We start from the raw sequence: 20,752 nt of genomic DNA on the forward strand, positions 1-20,752 counted from the left end.
ACTCACAGATACATCTAAGCAGAGGATAGAATTACAGCACATGCAAATCTTAAGAAATCTTAAGAAAATAATGCACAAAAGGGAGCATTATTATTCCTATTGCTTCAACTGACAAACAGCTCACTACCACTGGGCTTCCAAAATACCTGAATTTCTAGTTTACTCTCTGCCCCTCCTGATGGTTTTCCATTTTCTTATTTGAATTACTTAAAGAAATATAATAACCTAGATTTGGAAAAAAAAAAAAAAGAAAACCTCCACACATTTGTTAAGATTACATTATATAGATAGCACAGAATGCAGGAGAATGTACCAGATTAAGTGACAAGTGGAGTGCATGCTGTAGTAGAAATGTAATACAGTAAACATGACTGGAAGGTGAGTCTCACTGAGTCAACATGTGATTCCAATTTTTATTGTCCTTTCACAAATTAAATGCAGCTGGGGCAAACTCTAACACAAGGCTCAGATGCAGAAAAGGTCTTACAAGAAGAGGGCTAACACTTATTGCTAGCTCACTCTTTCTTTAGAAAGAGTTTTATGCAGCTGAGGGCTGGGAAAGTCAGTTCTCTGCCCCTAAAATGTGACGTTTACAACTGTGGTGTGGTTAATCGTTACACCCCAAGGGCTGTACTTTATCTTTACTTGAATCTTACAGCAATTTTGATTACATCATCCAAAGAACCTCAGTTTGCAAAGGATATGGAGTTCTATAAAACAGCAAAAATTGACTTTTTTTAAGCTCAGTAGATCAACTGGTTAGTTGACTTAAGCAACTAGAGTACTTTGCCCAAATGGGGAAAAAATGTTAGTAACAGAATGAATGTAGCACCATGCTTCAGGGTGTTTCATGCATCCAGTCAGCTTTGCCAAAGAACTAAGCTTGTGAAAAGTAGTAAGTACACCTTATTTCATGCATCACTTGCAATAACTGTTTTCTGTAGTTACATTTCTGTATTTCTGCTGCACTAAAAATACCTCCATGGGAGATGAGAGGTGCTAGAACAACCAGATGGCACTTGCTTATATTTATAACATTCACGTCTGGTGATAAATTATATGAAAAATGATAAAAGATTAAGAAATGCCCGCACTATAGCAAGGAATAAAGGTTTAAAACTAATTTTTTTGAAGTTATATAGTAGATTCAGCTAACACTTTAAGACATTAAGCTGGACAATGCTAGAAGTTGTCTGTAACTTGCAGAATGTTGGCCTCATGTAAACTAGAAATGAGCTAGCCTACATCCCTGATTCTAGGTATATTCACACACATACATAACTGTTGGCATAAAAATAGTTCCATGATTACAAAAGTACAATGTTTTTCAGAATCAAGGTTTATTCAGGACTATTAGCCCTCCCACCTTACCCTGGTGCAACTAAGAAAAATAATACTTTTAAATTTACTAAATAAAATCTCCCTTTGTGTCTTGGTTCTGCTCCTGCAACAGTTAAAGTACTTCCTCCACATGCTGTGAGATTTTCTATTTTCACCCTCCTCTAGGAGATTTGTGCACACAAATGAAATGCCATTAAAAGACACAATGAGTTCTTCAGGTTCACTTATGAAGAAAAGCTACCAAAAACCAATGTCAGACCTGGCTGAAGGGATCCCAGATCCTCATCCACCTTTTGTCACTTATTAGCACTGCTTCTGTTTTGAGAGGTAAGAAGTTACTCCATGAACATTTTCTCTCTCAAAAACAGTGATACCTGGAATTCATTTGATTAATCAGGTAACATCTGAGCGTGTTACCCCCTCATAGTCAAGAGAATTCATGTCCAGAGAGTGATTAATCTCATCGGAAACAAAAAAAAAATCAGATAAACCACACCCTAAACTGCACCTTTTTCTCTCTATTTGCTCTAAAAAGAGCTCTAGATGACCAACACAGCTTAGCAGTGCCTACAGTATAACATCTAAAGGTAAATAAGATATCTAACCTCAGGTTTCCCGTATGCCAAACTTCCACATGCTGAAGTGTGTTATAGCTTTTTCTGCAAGACTGAGGACCCCATTAAGAGATATGTCTCCCATGAAAATATTTGCTCACTGATACTGTGTTTAAACACAAAGACTATCCTATTAGGGTTTCTGCAGTTCTGGAAAGCAATCCCATATTTCTTGTCCTAAACCCACTCCAGTTTGTCAGCACATCATCTGCGCTATGTACATCACGCCCAGGTATGACCTGCTGTTAGTGGTCGCATCAGTGCCAAACAGGGAAATTACACAACCTCCCAAATTTTACCTGAAATTTCTCAGATTATACAGCCTTTCATTAAATAATTCCTCTTGACTTCTTCAGTGCTCTGGGAGCGCATGCTTAGCTACCTACCCATTAGGATCCCAAGTCTTTTTCAGAGCTACCGTCTTGCAGAAAAGTCCCTGTTGCTGTAAGCATCTTGCATTTTTGCTCCTAGATGTGTGACTTCCAGTGAAGTGGTTCAGCTACACCTCACAGAAACACCAAGACACTGACTGAACACTTCAAACCTCTGTAAGGTTCAGCAAAGGATGCCCCATTACCATCCTCATTTCCACTCCTTTCTTCCCTCTTCATTTTCTAGAGTTTCCCCCAGTTCACTCTTCTTCAGCCCTTTCCTTGGGCCCTACCAGCTTGACCTCATCTCCTCCACTCCTGCTTTCGTTCCCTGTGCTGTGCTTGCCCTGCTGCTCTCTTCACGTGCAATACAGGAAAGCTAACGCTTCCTCGTTTAGGTGGGATCATTTTTTGCCCTATCTTGCTGCTCCCCCATTTCTCCTCTTACCGCCCACCTATCCAACAGATCACTTTCAAATGCCACCTGTGCACTTTCCCCCTCATTTCAAGCTCTGAAATCTGCTTAAAATCCACCTCAAGTACTTTACTCAGAAGAGCTCTCACAAAACCCCAGATGACCCATTTCTGACCTCAGCTCAAAACCAACACTCTCCTGATCCCCTTCAACATTGCCACCTGCCCACTATGTCAAAGGGCCTTCTTCTCCAAGTTTCCACTTCCTTGACCACAACTGCCTATTTACAGCAGCCAAAACTTTTTATTATTTCCTTGATGCTCCTCGTGGGACACCTGCTGTCCCCTGCAGGCTGGGGCTGAGGAGAAGAGCCTGGAGTTCTGGACGAGGTGGTGAGAGGAGCCCCGGAAAGGCCCAAACGCGGGGAGATTTCCCCGCCGCTTTTCCCTCAGGCCTCCCTCACAGCGCGGCCGGGGAAGAAGGAGGAAACGCGACCCGGCCAAGGCCAACGCCAGGAAGCGGCCGGCCCCGGGCGCCGCGGACCTGGCAGCCACCGCCCTCCCGCCTCGGGGGCTGGGCAGGCGGCGGCGGCTCCGCCCCGCTGCGGGGGCCGCCCGCGCCGGCAGAGGCGGCTACGTTCGCCCCTGTGACGCCGGCGGCGCTGGAACACCTGGAGGGGCGGCGGCGGCGGCGCCTCCGGCTCGGCCCTCCCCTCCCCTCCGCCGCGGGCAAGGTGAGTGCGGGAAGGGGGGACCCACTGGGCTCCGTGCCGGAGCTCTGCCGGGGAAAACGGGTTCCGCCAGCGGCTGCTGCGGTCGGTGTCGGGCAGCCCCGGGTGGGCGCCGCCTCCCCCGCGGGCTGCCTGCCCGCCTCTTGGGGGAAGGAGGCGGCGCGGCGGCCGGGCCTGAGGCGCTGGTGCCCGTCAGGGCTTGGCGGCGGGTGTAGCCGGGGCCAGACCTGTCCGGGGGTGAAATTTCCGAGGCACAAGATGGCATCTGCCCCTCCTTTTTGCCTTGTGTTCCCCCTCCCTCCCGCCGTGCGGTTATCTCGCCATGATTATTGCATTTATCCGTTTCTGCCTGCCTTCCTCCCGTACGTCCTCTCTGGCTGTCTGCCCGCTGGAAGCGGGGAGGATGGGGAGGAAAACGGCCGCTTCTCCTCAGCAGTTCCGGCTTGGCTGCCGGGCTGCGGGCTGAGGCGCAGGTTGTCCGGCTGCGGTGTGTGCCGCTCTCCGCGGTGGCGGCGGCGGCCCTTGTTTCTACCCGGGGGCTTCGGGCCGGCTGGGTTATGAGGGGTGGCAGGGCTTCCTGTGGCTAAGGTAATGTCAGTCATCAAACCAGGCGCCGAGGCGTTAACAGCTGGTGAAACTGGAATTAAAAAACCACAAAGGTCCCATTGAAAGCTTGTATTTTGGGAAAGGTTGATCTTGATAATCAGATTTGATCTGCATCTATCCACCTGGCACATGAATGTTGTTTATCTGCTCTAATCGTTTAGAAGAAGAAGAAGGAAAAAAGGAAAATTACTTGAAACATGAGGTTGGTGTTCAGTAGGAGGAAAGGGTGAAGGGCACTGTGCTCTTTTATTGATTGGTATCATTGTGTATATGTTCAGCGCCAAATGTAAATAAGTCTCCTGTTCCACACTGTTTTGCGTAGTGCTGATAGCCTCAAGGCCCTGCATGGACCCTCTTAAAACAGTAATTCAGTTTTGCCTCGGTTAAAATTTATAAATGTGAACTGAATTGGGTAATCTCAGGGGTACGTCGTTTAACGCCCTACCCCCAAGTTACATTGGATATTTTGGAAGCTTGGTATTGGAGTTGTTCTTCTGTTCAGTTGTTTGTAATATTTTGCCCCTTCCTGAAAGCTTTAAAGCAAGGTGACCATTTATTTCCAGGAAGCATCTATTTGTTGGTTTTTTTTTTTTTCCTCCATGTTTTATTCTGTTATCCTCTTTCTTTTGGTTTCTGGATGGATTTTATTTAATTTGGATCTTAGAAAGCAGCTGCGGCTCTTGTTGCAGAGCAGACTTCTTGAAAATAAACTGTTCCTGTTTTTTGGTCTAGCAGGGCTGTTGTAGGGAAAAAACAGTGTTTGATCACTTTTCCAAGGTGTTGGGTAGAGAAAATGGTGGGCTGGGTTTGGTTATGGTCTTTCACCTGATTTTTTCCGTTATCTACTCTTTTTCCACTTTGTCTATCCAGGGTTCCCAAGGAGTGAGTGGAAGTGCTACTTGACAGTGCTATCTGCCTGGCACTGATCTAGGAGTTGCGGTTCTTAGTGGTACTTAGCCTGAAGTCCAGGAACATCTCATTTAGACAGTAGCAATTTTTTTATACTGCCCTTTGAATAGGGTAGCCTATTGATTTAAACTGAGTAACTTTATGATTTAAGATTTATGTTAATGCCACTGAAGAAGGAATTTAGCGTAAAGCCACAGAGACCTTCTTTTGTGTAGTAAACTGCCGTAACTGGTATAACCAGTCATGCTTTTCCTATAGCAAGCTCTACTGGAAGATGATGTGGCAGTTAAATGCTGCCAAACTTTGGTCTAAAGGAGTTTCTAAAGTTTCTTTACTGTCAAAGCTTCATGGACGAAACATTGTTATTTCCAGAAAGGTTCAAACAATGGCGTACTCAAGAATTAGATGCTGGTAATTGGAATTTGCTTGCTTCTTAATTGATAAAGAATTAAGTGCTTTTTAGATAATGGCAATTTCTTCCATTGTGTTTGTGGGAGCTGAGATTCAAATACGTACATTACTGAAGGTTTGCACGTTCAGGAAGACCAGTTATGACTGTATGGAAGGGGGAAGATTTCTTGAACATTTTTCTTTCGCAAGATTATATCATTGAAGTGTGGAGCAAATCACATACTGCAAAATAAAATTCCTGTTGAACCCTACTACAGGGTTGGGTTTTCTTTATCTTGCCTGTTCTTCTCTGTTGTCCATACCTACAGGGCTGCTAAATTGTTCTGATGAATTCCCAAGTAACCTTTTCTGGAAGAAATTAATAATAACAGCTCTTTTCACTCTTAAACTAGTGTTGAAAGCTGTTGGTACGAGTTGGCAGAGAAAAAAAAGTGCTAATATCTCAGCTAAACCAGAAGTCAAGAAATGTCCTTGACGACTCTTTTTAATACTTTTTTCAAAATCTCCTCCAACAGTATTTTTTCGAAGTAGCCGATTCTTCAAGATGTTTGCCCCTTCTCAACCATAAAATCACTCTAAAGACAGAATTATGCCATGTGATGCAGAAGCATTAAAAACACACAAAAGCCTGGAGAGTGACGAATGTTAAACACAGAACCCAGCAGTCAAGAGCAGTAGAAATGTTTGACCTTTTATGTGTTGCTCATAGTAATAGTCTCACGGTAGTTTTTCCTGTGGCCATTGTTAACCCTGGCAAACCGAGGGGCATTTTGACCCGTTATGCAAGTGCTGACGTCAGGCTTGGGAACTGTCTGTTCCCAGTCACTGAAACAGTACTCAGGTCCATCTTGCAAGTAGCTTCATAGGGATCACCACTGCTCTAGGAACGGTCAGCTGGTGTGCCAGGATCTGAGAACAGTATTATAAAAGTTGAGCGGACTATGCGTCTATGAAGAATATACAGCCTGTATTGATAGTGGTGTTTATTCAAAGGGCGGTGAAAGAAGATCACCCTGTATTGTTGTTGCTGTGCGTGCTAAAACTGTTTTGTTAATCAAATCTCTTATCCATGGATGTGAAATGATCTCCTGAGGGAATCTAGAGAAAATTATTTTCCCCTGTTCTCCCCCCCGGCATTGTTTCCCCTCAGGTATAATAGCATGGCTTCCTGGCTTCTGCATGGATGAAAAGGGAGGAGGGAGGCGGGAGGCAGAAACTTGAGTGTGTTGACTGTGTCAGCAAATAGGGTATCTAAATAAGAGAGCCATTCGTTTGAATTTCTAAAACCGTATTTGTTCATATTTATTATAGTAGACATGTGAAGAGGGTTTAATGATTTTTTTTTTTGTACATCCATTGCTTTTCTCATAGGTTCTACAAAGGGAAGGTTTCCTAAGATTAAGACTCTAGGCTGATTACGGGTAGAATGTGTCACAAAAACCATCTTCATATTGTTTTTTATAATCTATGCACAGCAGGTGTTCCATATGGCATTTTCTTTAATAGCATTTGGCTACTAAGTTTAAAAATACTGGTTTTTAAACTAAGAACAAATGTGTATTACAAAACAATTTGATAGTCATTTCAGAGAAATGAAGCAAGTCTGCATTTAGAATGAGATTCAATACTTGATTGTATATATCCCCAGCTTTGCTCATTTGCGGAGTGAGGTTAGACCTGCCACTCGACGACTTATATTCAAATTGTTCTTCCATAAAACACACACAGTACTTACGATTCTTACGTGATTCTTTCCTAAGGACGTTCACTTAGTGTTCTTCACAAATCTAAGTGGAAAACTAGTAGTCAATTAGAAGATGTTATGTGAGGGCAAACTGATACTATGTGCTGTTCTTACATGATTTCACAATAAGCAGCTGAAAAATCAGTATAATCTGAAAAAGCAATTTAAAATTAATTTTATGTGTAATTAAATATCTGTGTCTTTATGTAAATGATGAAGTTCTACATGCAAGTTAACTTATCTAGAAAGGACTATTGTTTGCTTGTCAATCTTCTAACTGTGAGCCTACCAGTATTTATTTGAAATATTTTGTTCTGATATTACATGTACTATGTCGTGACTACATGTGCCATTCCTATCAGTGTTTTTAAGATAAGCCACTATTTTTAGGAATTTGTCATTCAACTGTTTAAAAAATAATAATAAAAAACCCCACAAACCCCAAACCAGCTCCAAGTGTCTTTTCAATACATGTTATGCTCTAGAAAGAAGGAGATCACTTATGCCTGTAAGTTTATGACTTTATAGCCTTTGGAATAATATGACAGGCACATAGTACTGAATAGACACAAAATTGTTTTTTAGAGAGGAAAACTAACAGTTGACTTGGTCCTTGCACTTCATGGGAGCAAAACCAGGTTTTAAAAAACATGGTGACATAGTGCCAGATTTCAGCTTTTTCATGTTGGCTAAAACTTACCTCTAACTGCTCGAGTACTGAAAACCAGTGCAGTTCAGATGGATTGATATTCTTAAGTTCTAGGCATAAGTGAGCAATAAATTTCCAATGTGCAAATTTACTCTGTTTGTCTGCCACTGTCTTCAATTAACTTGTACATATCAGAGCTGGGAATAGAAAAATAAAAGACTAAATAAAAGATAGCATAAGAAACAGGGCCCTGGATATCATCCTCTGTTTAGACTACACCAGGAAATTAAACAGAATAATTTCCTGTGTTAATTGTGTATTCTGAAATAATTATTCCGCCTTAGAAGCAAGATAATTGTTTTTGGAATAAAGTAACTCTTAACAGTACTCTCTGCAGTAGCTATTGGTCATCTGCCCTGCACAGAGAGTATTAAGAGTGAGTGTAAAATTCAGTGAAAGACAGGTCATTATATATTTAATGTCAATAGTACTACTCATTTTGTTGGATGTACTGTTTGCAGACAGGTGCCTAGGTAGTGCTACAAAATGACAGAAAGAAGACCCAAAACATCCAGATTTCTTCATACCTTGTACATGGTTTCTAATGGTGCAAGTCCTTAATCACACAATCTTAGTAATTTAAGATACCTGCTTGTATTACTGTGGTTTGTTCTTCATGCAATTTACTAGCTTGAAGAAGAAGGGAAAGGGTGTGTTATATTGGCTCAAACTACCTCCTTGAAAAACAGACTCCAATTTCTCTGATACTTCCATTGTTTTGAGTACGTGGTTGAGGTTTTTCTGCATGTTGCATTTCGGTTTTAATATTTCTTTTTTTTTTTCTTTTAATCCTTTGAAAGATCAAGATGAATAAATGGAATGGAATAAATGAACTTTTTGCTGGGGTGTCTCATAAACCTTGATAGAGAGGAGAAAGAAGTGGAAGAAATTGTGTGTTTAAATGTTAGTTCCAGAAGTGCTTGCAGTGAAAGAAAAATTTGGTTCCAGTGGGTTTATGGGATGTGGCTGTGTCCCAAGCACAACGTGTTACTCAGTATGCTGCTGAATCTTTTTTTCCCCAGTAATTCAACAGACCACCATGAAATCCCAGTTCTAAGAGGAGTAGAGAAGTGCTCTTACTGCATGATTTAGCCATGTAGTTCAGGTGCTTCGTGCAGAAAACCATCACTTCTGTGCACTCAGAGGACAGTGGTGAGGTGCTGGTTCAGGTGCTCAGAGTTGCTCTTTGGAGGTTCTATTCACTGTCTGTGCAGGGGCTTAGTATTGAGAGGCTCATATGGTAATTTAAGCACCACAGTTAGATAATTGGGGTCAAACAGCATGAATTTCTTTCCCCCTCAGCACCTCCCAGGTGTATGACTATAGCAGGAGTCCCTCTCTGTATAACAGATGCCGGTTTGCCCTGTGCTTCTTTTAAGAATGTATGAAACTTCTTTCTGGATGTCAGCTTGTGAAAGAGTAAAAAAGAAAGAGTAATTCTGTTGATACAACTCCCTTATAAGATGGCAGTATTTCTTCTCCTGAGAAGTTGTGGATCTATGCTTCCCTGGATAAGTAGCAAAGCTGTGGATCTGTCTGAGACAAAGGAATAGACAAAAAGTTGTAGTGGATGGAAGGAGCTGCTAATGCAGCACTTGCAGACCGATTCTGCAAACTTTTTGAATTAATAAACAAGTACATCAGTGAGTAGTCTACCAGAGTGAAAATAGTCCTGGATTTAAAGCTAAGCATGGATGATTCTGCAGGATTAGAACATCATTCATGAGTGTCAAGAGCTTTAGAGGAAAAATTAAATCTTGTCATTTGTCATATTGATATAACTTAAACTCTAGATTCATTTTAGCTGCATTACAGTGGTAGCTATTCATGTAGTTAGAGTAGGAATACTTGTAAGTCTGTGTGTAATCTTGATGCAGAATGCCTATATAGACCCAGACTTCGTTTTTCATTCTTTTCCTGCATTGATGATATGGATAATTCAGACCAATAGGCTGCTGTTTTGCTTGGCAAAAGCAAAGTGAAATGTGGTTTGAAGCCCCTGACTCATTGGGCCTGCATGTTTGTAGGCAGACCAGAGAAGATATAACTGTGTCCTGCCTAATCTTCATCTTGCAGTGAGACTGCTTCTTGCTTTGGAGGCCTATTTACTTGATTCAGTTTGATCACAGCTTCCAGGGAGCAGAGTGAGGGAGACAGATTGTCAGCCAAGAGCTGTGGAAGATGCACAGATGGCATTGGTTCCCTCACCTAAGCACATTTTCTTCCCTTCAGAGTATTTTACATAAATGAAACTAACTCTCTTATCTTTTACAGATAGAACTCCTTAAAATTATTCTTATTTTTGCTACTTAGTACCACTCTACTCCTACTGTATTAAAAGTTTCTTGGAAGAGTATTCATTTTAATAACATTGTTATATTAAGTAAATCGGCTGCAATGCATGATTGTGCCGTATTTGAAGTTATAAGTTGCAGGATTTTTAAGGTGCAGAGAGTTTGTTGGGATTTGAAGAACCTCAGGACGTATTGGCTGCTTTGGAAGGATAGTAAACTGAGAGGACAGTGCTATCAGTGAAAGTGCAGACTCTTCTGTGTCTTTTTTGATGAACACATTACTTTCACATGAGGCTTGCTGAATTCTGCTCTGCCTCTCATTCAGTTCCCTTTTGTTGTTTCTGGAAGCATCTCAACAAATGTGTTGTTCAATCGACTGTCTTCCTACATAAGTATGGTAGGTCATCTTTGAATGTTAAATTTGATCTGTCGATCAGCATTTATAATATTTTTGCAAGGATTTCAGCTCATCTTTGGTTCTGAGAAGTTGTGATTAGATCAACAGTTTGTTTTAGATACAGTCTTCACAGTTGAAAAGATTCGTGTTTGCTGTCTCTGGTTGCTTCCTGCTTTCTTCTGTAAGATCTGTTGTCTGAGCTATTAAGAGCACAGTAAAAGCTGTGTAACCAATGCTCAGCCGAGGACAGATATTTGAATTAGGGGAAAAGATTGGTTTTTTTTTTAATTGATTTCCCTGTAACCTAGGAGAGCATTAAGATCTGAATTTCACCTTGCCACATGACACTTCTTATATTTACACTCACTGGAAAAGAAAAAATTATCTGAGTGGAATTGATACACAGAATTGTTTATTATCAATTTTATCTGTTGGAGAGAAGGCACTCATACTGTCTTTTGCTTATGAATAATCTTCAGATACTACTTGTATAAAGTTGTTCAGCTTTTGGGAAACCGGACAACTTATGCTGCAACAAAGTATAATATAATAAAGCTAAAAACGAGAAGTAAGCATGTACAAATGTTGTACAGAGCATGAGCTGGAAGGTAAACCTAGGGTATGCTGGAGTTTAAATCACACAAAACACCCATGATAGCATTTTCCTATTTGCACAGAAAAATGTACATGGTGTATTCAAGTGGGCTTGGAGAATATAGAGAATCAGAGGATTTTCCATAGGAATAGAAATGGCATTCACTAATGAAGGTGCCCTCCCATCAAGTTTCATTCCAGTATCATGGCTAATAAAATATCTCAGTAGGAAAACAGGATGATGCGGTATGCCAGAAATATTATGAAGTTCTGTGTGCATTCCAGCTATTTTGGCTATCCGTGGAAGTAATTTATGGGTAAATAGCCTACAACCCAGATAAACTCTGCTACAGATGCAGAGGTGCCATAGTTGGCTGTTTGCAGGGCCATCTTGGTTCCAGCATACCTTGTTAGCTGTGGCAGAGCACTGCGTGAATGCAGCTGTACTGCTTCTGAAGCCAGGCTGTCTAGAAATAGTTTGGCTCTGTTTCACAGTGTCCAGGCTGACAGGCTGTGCCAGTCCTCTCTGGTGTCAGTGTGCAAACAGGGAGGTTTGTGGAACATGATGCTGAGGCTTCTTGGTGGCACGTCAGAGGGCCAGATCAGGATTTTCAAGATTTCGGCAGGATTATGAACCCAGCTGATTCCATATGGAAACGGATGTTTCAGCGCTCTGGTCCCTTGTGTTCTGGGCAGACTTGTTATGAATAGGGCCAGCTCAGGTTTAATGCTGAAACTGAGGTAACATCTGTCTGTCTCAAAACACTGGGAAGCATTTGCAAAATTACTGGAGCTGTGCGTGGACTTCTTTGGGAAACCTCAGATCCAGCACTGTGCAGCAACAAACGTGGATTGGCGTACAGTCAGCTGTAATGTAGCATGCTTTCCCAAGCATGCTGTAGAGCACCTATGTTTGCTCCCCCCTCATATTATCTAGGGTATCCCTACCTTTTGTTAGCTAAGGTAAAGGCTGTTTGTTTGTCACAGAGATCACAAGTGTTGCATAATTCTTTATCATCAAAGATAATGGAAATTTTCCAATACAAATGCTTTCCGATGGGGTGGTAACAGCTATTTTTTTTTCAATCAATTTCAATAATAATATTATTTCTTGAAACTGTTTTTCTTCTTTTTTCTTCCCAGTGTATTAAGACTAAAAAAGTCCCTTACATCAACTGCTTGTGGCAAATTAAGCTTGTTTTTATGTTTAAAACTGTATGATAACATAGGATAATTTTAAGTTTGACTGCTGTTTTTGTGGAAGGTGTTGGTGGACTCTAGGTAGTGTCATGTGCTTCCATTGTAGTCAGCTTTGGCAGAGCAACTCTCTTGTTACTTCTGTTCAGGACATTTATGTCTTGTTCTTCGAAAGCGTAACAGAGTTCAAAGCCTAAAGTAGTCAAAGGTGACGTGCTCATTCCTTGGTCTCTCTGCAGCCTCAGGGCCAGTGTTTCACAACTGTAGTGATTCTTTGTTACATGGTTATGAAGTATTCCTTTTAATTCTTTGGTACTTCCCTGAGCTGTTTCCAGTCCACTTTTATTCACTCTCACTTTTTGTGGCTAGACTTATGACTTTAGGATTTCTTATAAAAATCTCACTGCTTTCAGCTATCCCAGATGCTTTTAATAATGTCCTTTGTTACAGCTGAACCAATATCTTAATCCTCTTTGGTTCCTGGACTTGGAGTAGATGGTCACAACACATGAAATTAGAGATTATAAAAATAAATAAATAAATTATGGCCCTGTAAAGTGACTGCAGGGACAATTTACATTGTACATGTAGCAATACCTGAAGAATGAAAAATTTTAATATTAAAAGTTTCAGCTGTGGATGAAAATAAACAATATGACTAAAAGCTGAAAATATTGTAGATAACTCTTAGAGATTAGATGTGGTATACTCTTTTTTGTTGTTGTTGGTTTGTTGGGGTTTTTTGTGTAACTACAGTAGTCATGGTGTAATGTAACTCTGCTGTCCATTTACACCATTCTTGTGGAAAGTCTTCTGTATTAAACCAATGGTAGCAGCAAACTCGCTGCTCTCCAACCTCATCTTCTTTTACATTGTACAGATTTTCACAGAATCACACAGGTTGAAAGGGAGCACTGGAAATTACATAGTCCAGCCTCCTGCTCAGCCAGGCCCAGTTAGAGCAGGTTGCTCAGGGCCATGTCCAATAGAGTCTTTAATATCTTCAGGAATATTAAAGACTCTTGAACAAGCTGCCTCATCTGGCAGCTTGTTCCAGTGCTTGACCATCCTCATGGTGAAAATTTTCCTGCTTATATTAAGTTGAAATTTCACATGTTCCTGCTTGTGTTCATGGCCTCTTGTCCTTCCAGTGTGCATCTTTAAGAAAAGTTTGACTGTTTGCTCTACATTTTCTCATTAGGTAGTTGTAGACAGCACTAAGGCCTCCTGTTAGCCTGGTGGTCTTATAGCTGAACAAATATGTTATGGGGTCCAGACCCTGACCAGTGGACCCATTCCAGTATGCCAGTGTTTTTCTTGTATGAAGAACACAAAACTGGGCACTACTCCAGATGTGGTCCCAGAAGAGGCTGTAAGGATTCTATAGGACACCATGACAAAGGCATTACTAAAATCAGCATACAATATCCACTGCTGTCCCCTCATTCACCAGAGGCAGTCATCTCATAGTAGAAGGCAGTCAGGTTAGTGTGGCATGATTTGCCCTTAATAAATCCATGCTGGCTGTTCCCACTCACCGTTTTATCTTTCTTGTGGCTGGGAATGGTTTCCCGGCGGGTTTTCTCCATGATCTTTCCAGGAACTGAGGGTGAAGTTGGTGGGCCTGAAGTGTCCCTGATCCTCTTTGCTATGTTTTTTGAAGATGGATATGGTGTTTGTCTTTTTCCAGTTATCAGCCACATCTTTTGATCACCATAACCTCCAAGAGAACAGAGAGAACATTGTTGCAATGACATATGCCAGCCCCCTCAGCACTCCAAGATCCACCCCATCTGGTCTCATGGACATGTGTATGTCCAAATGGCTTAGGTACCTCTTAACTCAGTGTTTCTGTAATGTGGGTAACGATACATACCCACAGACCCTGACAGTAGGCTCAGAGAACTAGAGCCACAGGGCAGGCCTTCCAGTGAAACCAAGGTAAAAACATACCTCTGCCTTTCCATATTCTTTGTCATGCAGTGGGCCTGTGTCTTCCTTAGCCTGTTTTTTGGTGTCACTGTTTTTATACAGCACTGCTTGTAGCCCTTGGTGTCCCTTGCTAGGTTCAACCTCAGCATGGCTTTGCCTTTCCTAACTCAATCCCTGTATACTCAGGCAATGCTTTTGCATTCTCCTGAGTAACCTGTCCCTGCCTCCATCTTATACATGCATTAGTTTTGCATTTGAATTCATTAAAACTCATCTATCCTGGCCTTCTGCCAAAGGTGCTCAACTTTCTGCCCATAGAAATGGGCTGTTCATGTGCGTGCTTCGAGGAAGTTGACCATGAAGATCACACAGTTGTCCTGAGCTCCTCCTGAAAACCCAGTTAAGGATATGATCTATCTAGTAAGACTGGATATTTCTTAAAAATAAAATCCTAGCATTATAAGCAAAAAATGGATACATTTGCAGTAGAACTTGGATACAAACGTGAGAATTCCTGTAATAGCACATCAACTACATCCAGCTCAAGTAAATATTCCTTTATTATGTTCCTCTACCTTTGTTTCTGATTTTGATACCTGTGTTAATATATACTGTTTCCATTTCAGTAGAGCTTAACTGTGATGCTGAAACATGAAATATGAATTAGTTTACAGTGCTGCAAATATTACACAAGTGTATCTAATTTGAAACAAGGGCTGTGTAAATCAAAATCAGTTAGGGTACCGTTGAAATGAGTGGGACCCAAACCAAATGTACGTTTGTGGTCTAAATTAACAGCTAAAATAATGGCATAATAGTACTAGACATCCAGGTTTTCCAGAGTTCTCAGTCGCTGAGAAAGGTGAAACTCAGCTGGGAATTCTGAGGCATAACTCATTTCTTTATGAAAGCTCCTTGAACAGCGTCTGGAATGAATGGGATCCAGGAACATTTCTTGATGGAAATTGTAGGTGAAATACCGCAAGCCTTATCAAAAGTCATCTGATTCTTTTTAAGCAACCACAGTTCTGTTCACTCAATGCTAGTGCTTACTAAGCTGTCTTTGTACAAACTGAATTCTCATTTGGGATCAAAAGCTAGCTCTGTACTGGAAATAAAATGGGCCCAGGGGTTGAGCTTGATCACTGGGCTGCTACTCGATCCTGCTGTTCAATTGCTGCAATCTCCTTGGCATGATCTTTGTGTATACCACCTAGAACTCTCTGGGAGCTTTCTCTCTCCTGGCATGTTTTGGGTGCTACCACACACCAGGAACCATTTCCAGCAGGCAGTGTAGGTAAGACTTCGCTTTTGTTTCCTTCCACCCTATATGGCCATACAGCACTATCCCAGCAGGCCTTGTAGCCTTAGACACCTCAGATGCCATTGTGTCACACAATGGGACGTGCCCTCATTTTCATACCGTGAAAACACTGTCCTAATGGCTGTGATACAGTCCTCACCTTGAACTAAAACATCCACACAAATAATATCTTAGGGATATAGGGGTACTATGTACAACTCGGAGGAGTATAACTAAGACGACCCCAGAAACAAAATATAAGGTCAGATGTTTAGGAAGAAAGAGTGTGAGCTATGCTTGCAAATGAGAACTGTTTCACCATGACCCAGATATCTTCTTATTTTCTATTTGTGGTTTAACCCCAGCCAGCAACTAAGCACCACAGAGCTGCTTGCTCACTTCCGCACCCCCCGGCCCCCCAGCAGGATGGGGGAGAGAATCAGAAGATTAAAAGCGAGGACACTTGTAGGTTGAGATAAGAACAGTTTAATAATTGAAATAAAATATTACTATTATAATAATAATAAATTGTAACGAAAAGTAAGAAAAAGAGAGAGAAAGAAAACCCAAGGAAGACAAGTAATGCAAATGAAAAACAATTGCTCACCGCCAACTGACAGATGCCCAGCCCGTCCCCAAGCAGCAGCTGCACCCCAGCCAACTGCCCCCAGTTTATATGCTGAGCGTGACGTCATATGGTAAAGAATATCCCTTTGGCCAGTTGGGGTCAGCTGTCCTGGCTGATCCCCTCCCAGTTTCTTGTGTACCTCCAGCCTTCTTGTTGGCAGGCCAGTATGAGAAGCTGAAAAGTCCTTGACTGCTTAGCAACAACTAAAACACCAGTATGTTATCAATATTATTCTCATCTGAAACCAGGACAGTATCCACCTCTTATTCTATACCATCTACGTCATGCCCAGGTCCCACACTTTCCAATACATTCCAATTAATCACCACCACTTTTCCAGTCTTTTGATACATACACACAGATATCATTCCCTTAGCCTATGGGCTATCCCCCTAAAATGTCTATTGAATTCATTTATTCCATGACTTTGGGCTCCATCTGTTGTAACAGTCCTTCAGGGCAGGAGAGATGGTGTGTGGTGTTGGATGGTTGCATGCTGAACCTAGTTCTGGTTCCATCACTGCTGTGCTTGTCTGGTTCTATCAAAGTTCATACTTCATTAATTTGCGTGATTTTTGCTGTGATACCATTGATAAGGCATATAGCAACCATGGTAGTGATGACATATAGTATTGTATAGCAATTAACATCATACAATTCAAATCATTGGCTATTCTCACCCAAAATCAAATCCCTTTGAGGTACACATCGGATTTCCCCATCCTTCCACATCACCCACCGAGTGCACCCAGGTCCTTGAGCAAAAGCAATCCCACAGATGGGTTTTCTTTGCCCAAGACAGGAATAATCCAGACTGTCTTCCCCAGCATATTTTTTATGTGCACTACAGGAACTTTATCCCCTTCTACAGTACGTAAAAGTTTGGATTGGGCAGGGCCAGTTCAATTGGTAGATCCCCTAGTGTTGACTAACCGGATGGCTTTTGCTAAATGTGTATCCCAATGTTTGAATGTCCCAGCACCCATTGCTCTCAGTGTAGTTTTTAACAGTCCATTGTATCATTTGATTTTCCTGGAGGCTGGTGCACGATAAGGGATGTGATAGACCCACTCAATGCTGCGCTCTTTGGCCCAGGTGTCTATGAGGTTGTTTTGGAAATGAGTCCCATTGTGTCACTCACTTCTTTCTGGGGTGCCATGTCACCAAAGGACTTGCTTTTCAAGGCCCAGGATGGTGTTCCGGGCAGTGGCATGGGGCATGGGATATGTTTCCGGCTGTGGTTGCTTCCACCATTGTAAGCATATGGCACTTGCCTTGGCAGGTTTGTGGGAGTGTGATATAGTCAATCTGCAAGGCCTCCCTATATTTATATTTCAGCCATCGTCCTTCATACCAGAGAGGCTTTAACTGCTTGGCTTGCTTGATTGCATTGTATGTTTCACATTCATAGATAACCTCTGCAATAGTCAAGTCCACCCCTCAATCACGAGCCCATCTATATGTTGCATCTCTTCTTTGATGTCCTGAGGTGTCCTGGGCTCACCAAGCTGTAAATAATTCACCCTTATGTTGCCAGTCCAGATCCACCTGAGCCACTTCAATCTTAGCAGCCTGATCCACCTGCTGGTTGCTTTGATGTTCTTCAGTGGCCTGAGTCTTGGGTACATGAGCATCTACGTGATGTACTTTTACTACCAGGTTCTCTACCCGGGCAGTGATATCTCGCCACGATGCAGCAGTGATATCTTGCCCCTGGTGCTTTCTGATAGAGCCTCCAGGCAGGGCCGTTCTCCCTGTCTGTGGTGTAGAGCACATTTTTTACATGTGGGGGTCGATCTCTTCTCCCAAGTAACTAGAGGAAATGGCCTCAGGTTGAGCCAGGGGAGGTTTAGGTTGGATATTAGGAAAAATTTCTTCACTGAGAGGGTTGTCAAGCACTGGAACAGCTTGACCAGGGAAGTGGTTGAGTCCCCATCCCTGGAGGTATTTAAAAAAAAGGTAGACGTGGTGCTTAGGGACATGGTTTAGTGGTGGACTTGGCAGTTCTAGGTTAACAGTTGGACTTGATCTTAAAGGTCTTTTCCAACCTAAACAATTCTATGATTCTGTCTTGTCTTGCGCAGACTGTCCCAAGGGCTACTGTATGAACTATCTCCTGTTTAATTTGTTCAAAGGCTTGTCATTGTTCAGGGCCCCATTTGAAATCGTTCTTCTTCCAGGTCACTTGGTAGAGAGGGCTTACGATAAGACTGTAATTTGGAATATGCATTCTCCAAAAACCCACAACGCCTAAGAAAGCTTGTGTTTCCTTTTTGCTAGTTGGTGGAGACGCGGCTGTTATTTCGTTGATCACATCCATTGGGATCTGATGACGTCCATCCTGCCATTTTATTCCTAAAAACTGGATCTCCTGTGCAGGTCCCTTGACCTTACTTTCTTTTATAGCAAAACTGGCCTTCAGAAGGATTTTGACTATTTTCTTCCCTTTCTCAAAAACTTCTTCTGTATTGCCCCACATGATGATGTCATCGATGTATTGCAGGTGTTTAGGAGCTTCAACCTGTTCAAGTGCAGTCTGGATCACTCCATGGCAAATGGTGGGGCTGTGTTTCCACCCCTGGGGCAGTCGATTCCAGGTGTACTGGACGCCCCTCCAAGTGAAAGCAAACTGTGGCCTGCACTCTGCTGCCAAAGGGATTGAGAAAAACACATTAGCAGTATCAATTGTGGCATACCACTTGGCTGCCTTTGACTCCAGTTTGTATTGAAGTTCTAGCATATCCGTCACAGCAGCACTCAGCTGTGGTGTGACATCATTCAGGCCCCGATAGTCTACTGTTAGTCTCTACTCTCCATTAGACTTTCGCACTGGCTGTATGGGACTGTTAAAGGGTGAGTGAGTCTTGCTGATCACTCCTTGGCTCTCCAGTCAACGAATCAGCTTATGGGTGGGAATCAGGGAGTCTCGGTTGGTGCGATATTGCCACTAGTGCACTGTTGTGGTGGCAATTGGCACTCGTTGTTCTTTGACCTTCAGCAACCCCACGACAGAAGGGTCCTCCAAGAGACTGGGCAAGGCGGACAGCTGTTTAATTTCCTTCATCTTCAAGGCAGCTATACCAAAAGCCCGCCGGGAGCCTTTTGGGTCCTTGCAATACCCTCTCCTGAGGTAGTATATGCCAGGGATGCACAGAGCCTCTGGGCCAGTCACAATGGGGTGCTTTTGACACTCATTCCCAGTTAGGCTCACTTCAGCCTCCAATACAGTTAGCTGTTGGGATCGCCCTGTCACTCCAGAAATACAGATGGGTTCTGCCCCTGTATAGCTTGATGGCGTTAGGCTACACTGTGCACCGGTGTCCACTAGAGCCTTATACTCCGGTGGGTCTGATATGCCAGGCCATCAGATCCACACAGTCCAGTAAACCTGGTTGTCCCTTTCCTCCACATGGCCAGAGGCAGGGCCTCTATAATCCTGGTCATAGTATTCGTTACTCATTTCTTGTAGATATGAGTCAGAAGTCCCTTCATTAAGATCAGAAGTAAGATCAGCCCTTCTACTCTGTCTAGGGAACTGCCCACTGGAGACTGGAGCAGCAATTTTCCTGGAAGAACCCCCTTTTGTGATTGTTTTTCCTTGCAACTCGCATACCCATGCCTCTAGGGTCGAGGTAGATTTTCCATCCCACTTCCTCATGTCCTCTCCATGGTCACACAGGTAAAACCACAGGACACTTCTTTTTTTAGGGACACCGGTTTCCAGGAGAGTCAGGTGGACGTGTGCAGTGTGTAAGGTCAGTGCCTTAAACTTGTTCCCCGTGTTGGTCATTTACGCTTTGTTGCACCTAATATGCATGTTATTCCATCTAGATAGACTGTTCTTTGCTTCCTGTCAACCCAAGTGTGCTGCTGAATAACTGAGTCATGGATGTGTATACAAGCTAAATTCTGTGTTCTTATCTCACTCACACACACCCACAGTTGACTTAAGGAGGACCAGTATTAAAATAGTGAAGTCAAGCATAAAGGTGTTAGAAAACTGGAGTTAATGTTGCCTGTGCCTTATGGCTCTAGAAACTACAGCAAAGCCTTGACCAATGCTATCCATTCTGTATATTGTCTGACTCAGTGGTTCTATAACGCAAACAACAATCTGAAACAGTCTTTTCTTCCTCTTTGTTTGTTGTTTGGCTGTTGGCCTTTACATTTAAACTCTGCTCTGAAGACAGAGTTATGAATTTTCTCATGGTCTCTCCTGCAGCGCTTATGAGCGTTTCACAAAAATTCCAACTCAGGAAAATTTCCTGCTCCAATATAATCTTGCAGCATCTCATGGAACTTTGCCAGGAAGTTTCACAGGTACTGACAGCAGAGAGGTTCAAATCAGAAATCTGGGATTTGGCTCCAAATGGAAGTGCATGTGCTTCACGGTTGCAGGAAGCACTCAGGTTATTTGCATTCCCTTGTTCGGGTTCCTGCAATCTGTTCCAGTCCCTTTGCCACTCCAGTGCTAACCATACTGTCTGTAAGCAGCACCTTGCTAGATATGTTTCCAGTGTTGCATTTCCCCATTGCAGCCCCTATTCTCTCTCCCGG

The 20,752-nt window shown here is 42.5% G+C and overlaps 1 protein-coding gene across 5 annotated transcripts in view; it reads left to right on the forward strand.

Annotated features, from left to right (window-relative positions):
- Positions 1-3,320: 3,320 nt before the first annotated feature.
- The window catches only part of ICA1 (islet cell autoantigen 1), a 78,463-nt gene continuing 61,031 nt past the window's right edge, over positions 3,321-20,752 (forward strand). For 4 of the 5 annotated variants that reach the window (XM_087774186.1, XM_087774202.1, XM_087774211.1 and 1 more), the window contains exon 1: positions 3,321-3,474. The gene's annotated coding sequence lies outside the window, so the exon portion shown is untranslated. Of the gene's footprint in view, positions 3,475-19,932; positions 19,951-20,752 lie in introns of those variants that run through there. The other variant, XM_087774195.1, reaches the window with a different exon arrangement.

This window comes from Nipponia nippon, unplaced genomic scaffold (genome assembly GCF_047370975.1).
Source record: "Nipponia nippon isolate SJK-2023a ecotype South Korea unplaced genomic scaffold, ASM4737097v1 scaffold_1, whole genome shotgun sequence".
In the NCBI taxonomy this organism is placed as follows: Eukaryota; Metazoa; Chordata; class Aves; order Pelecaniformes; family Threskiornithidae; genus Nipponia; species Nipponia nippon.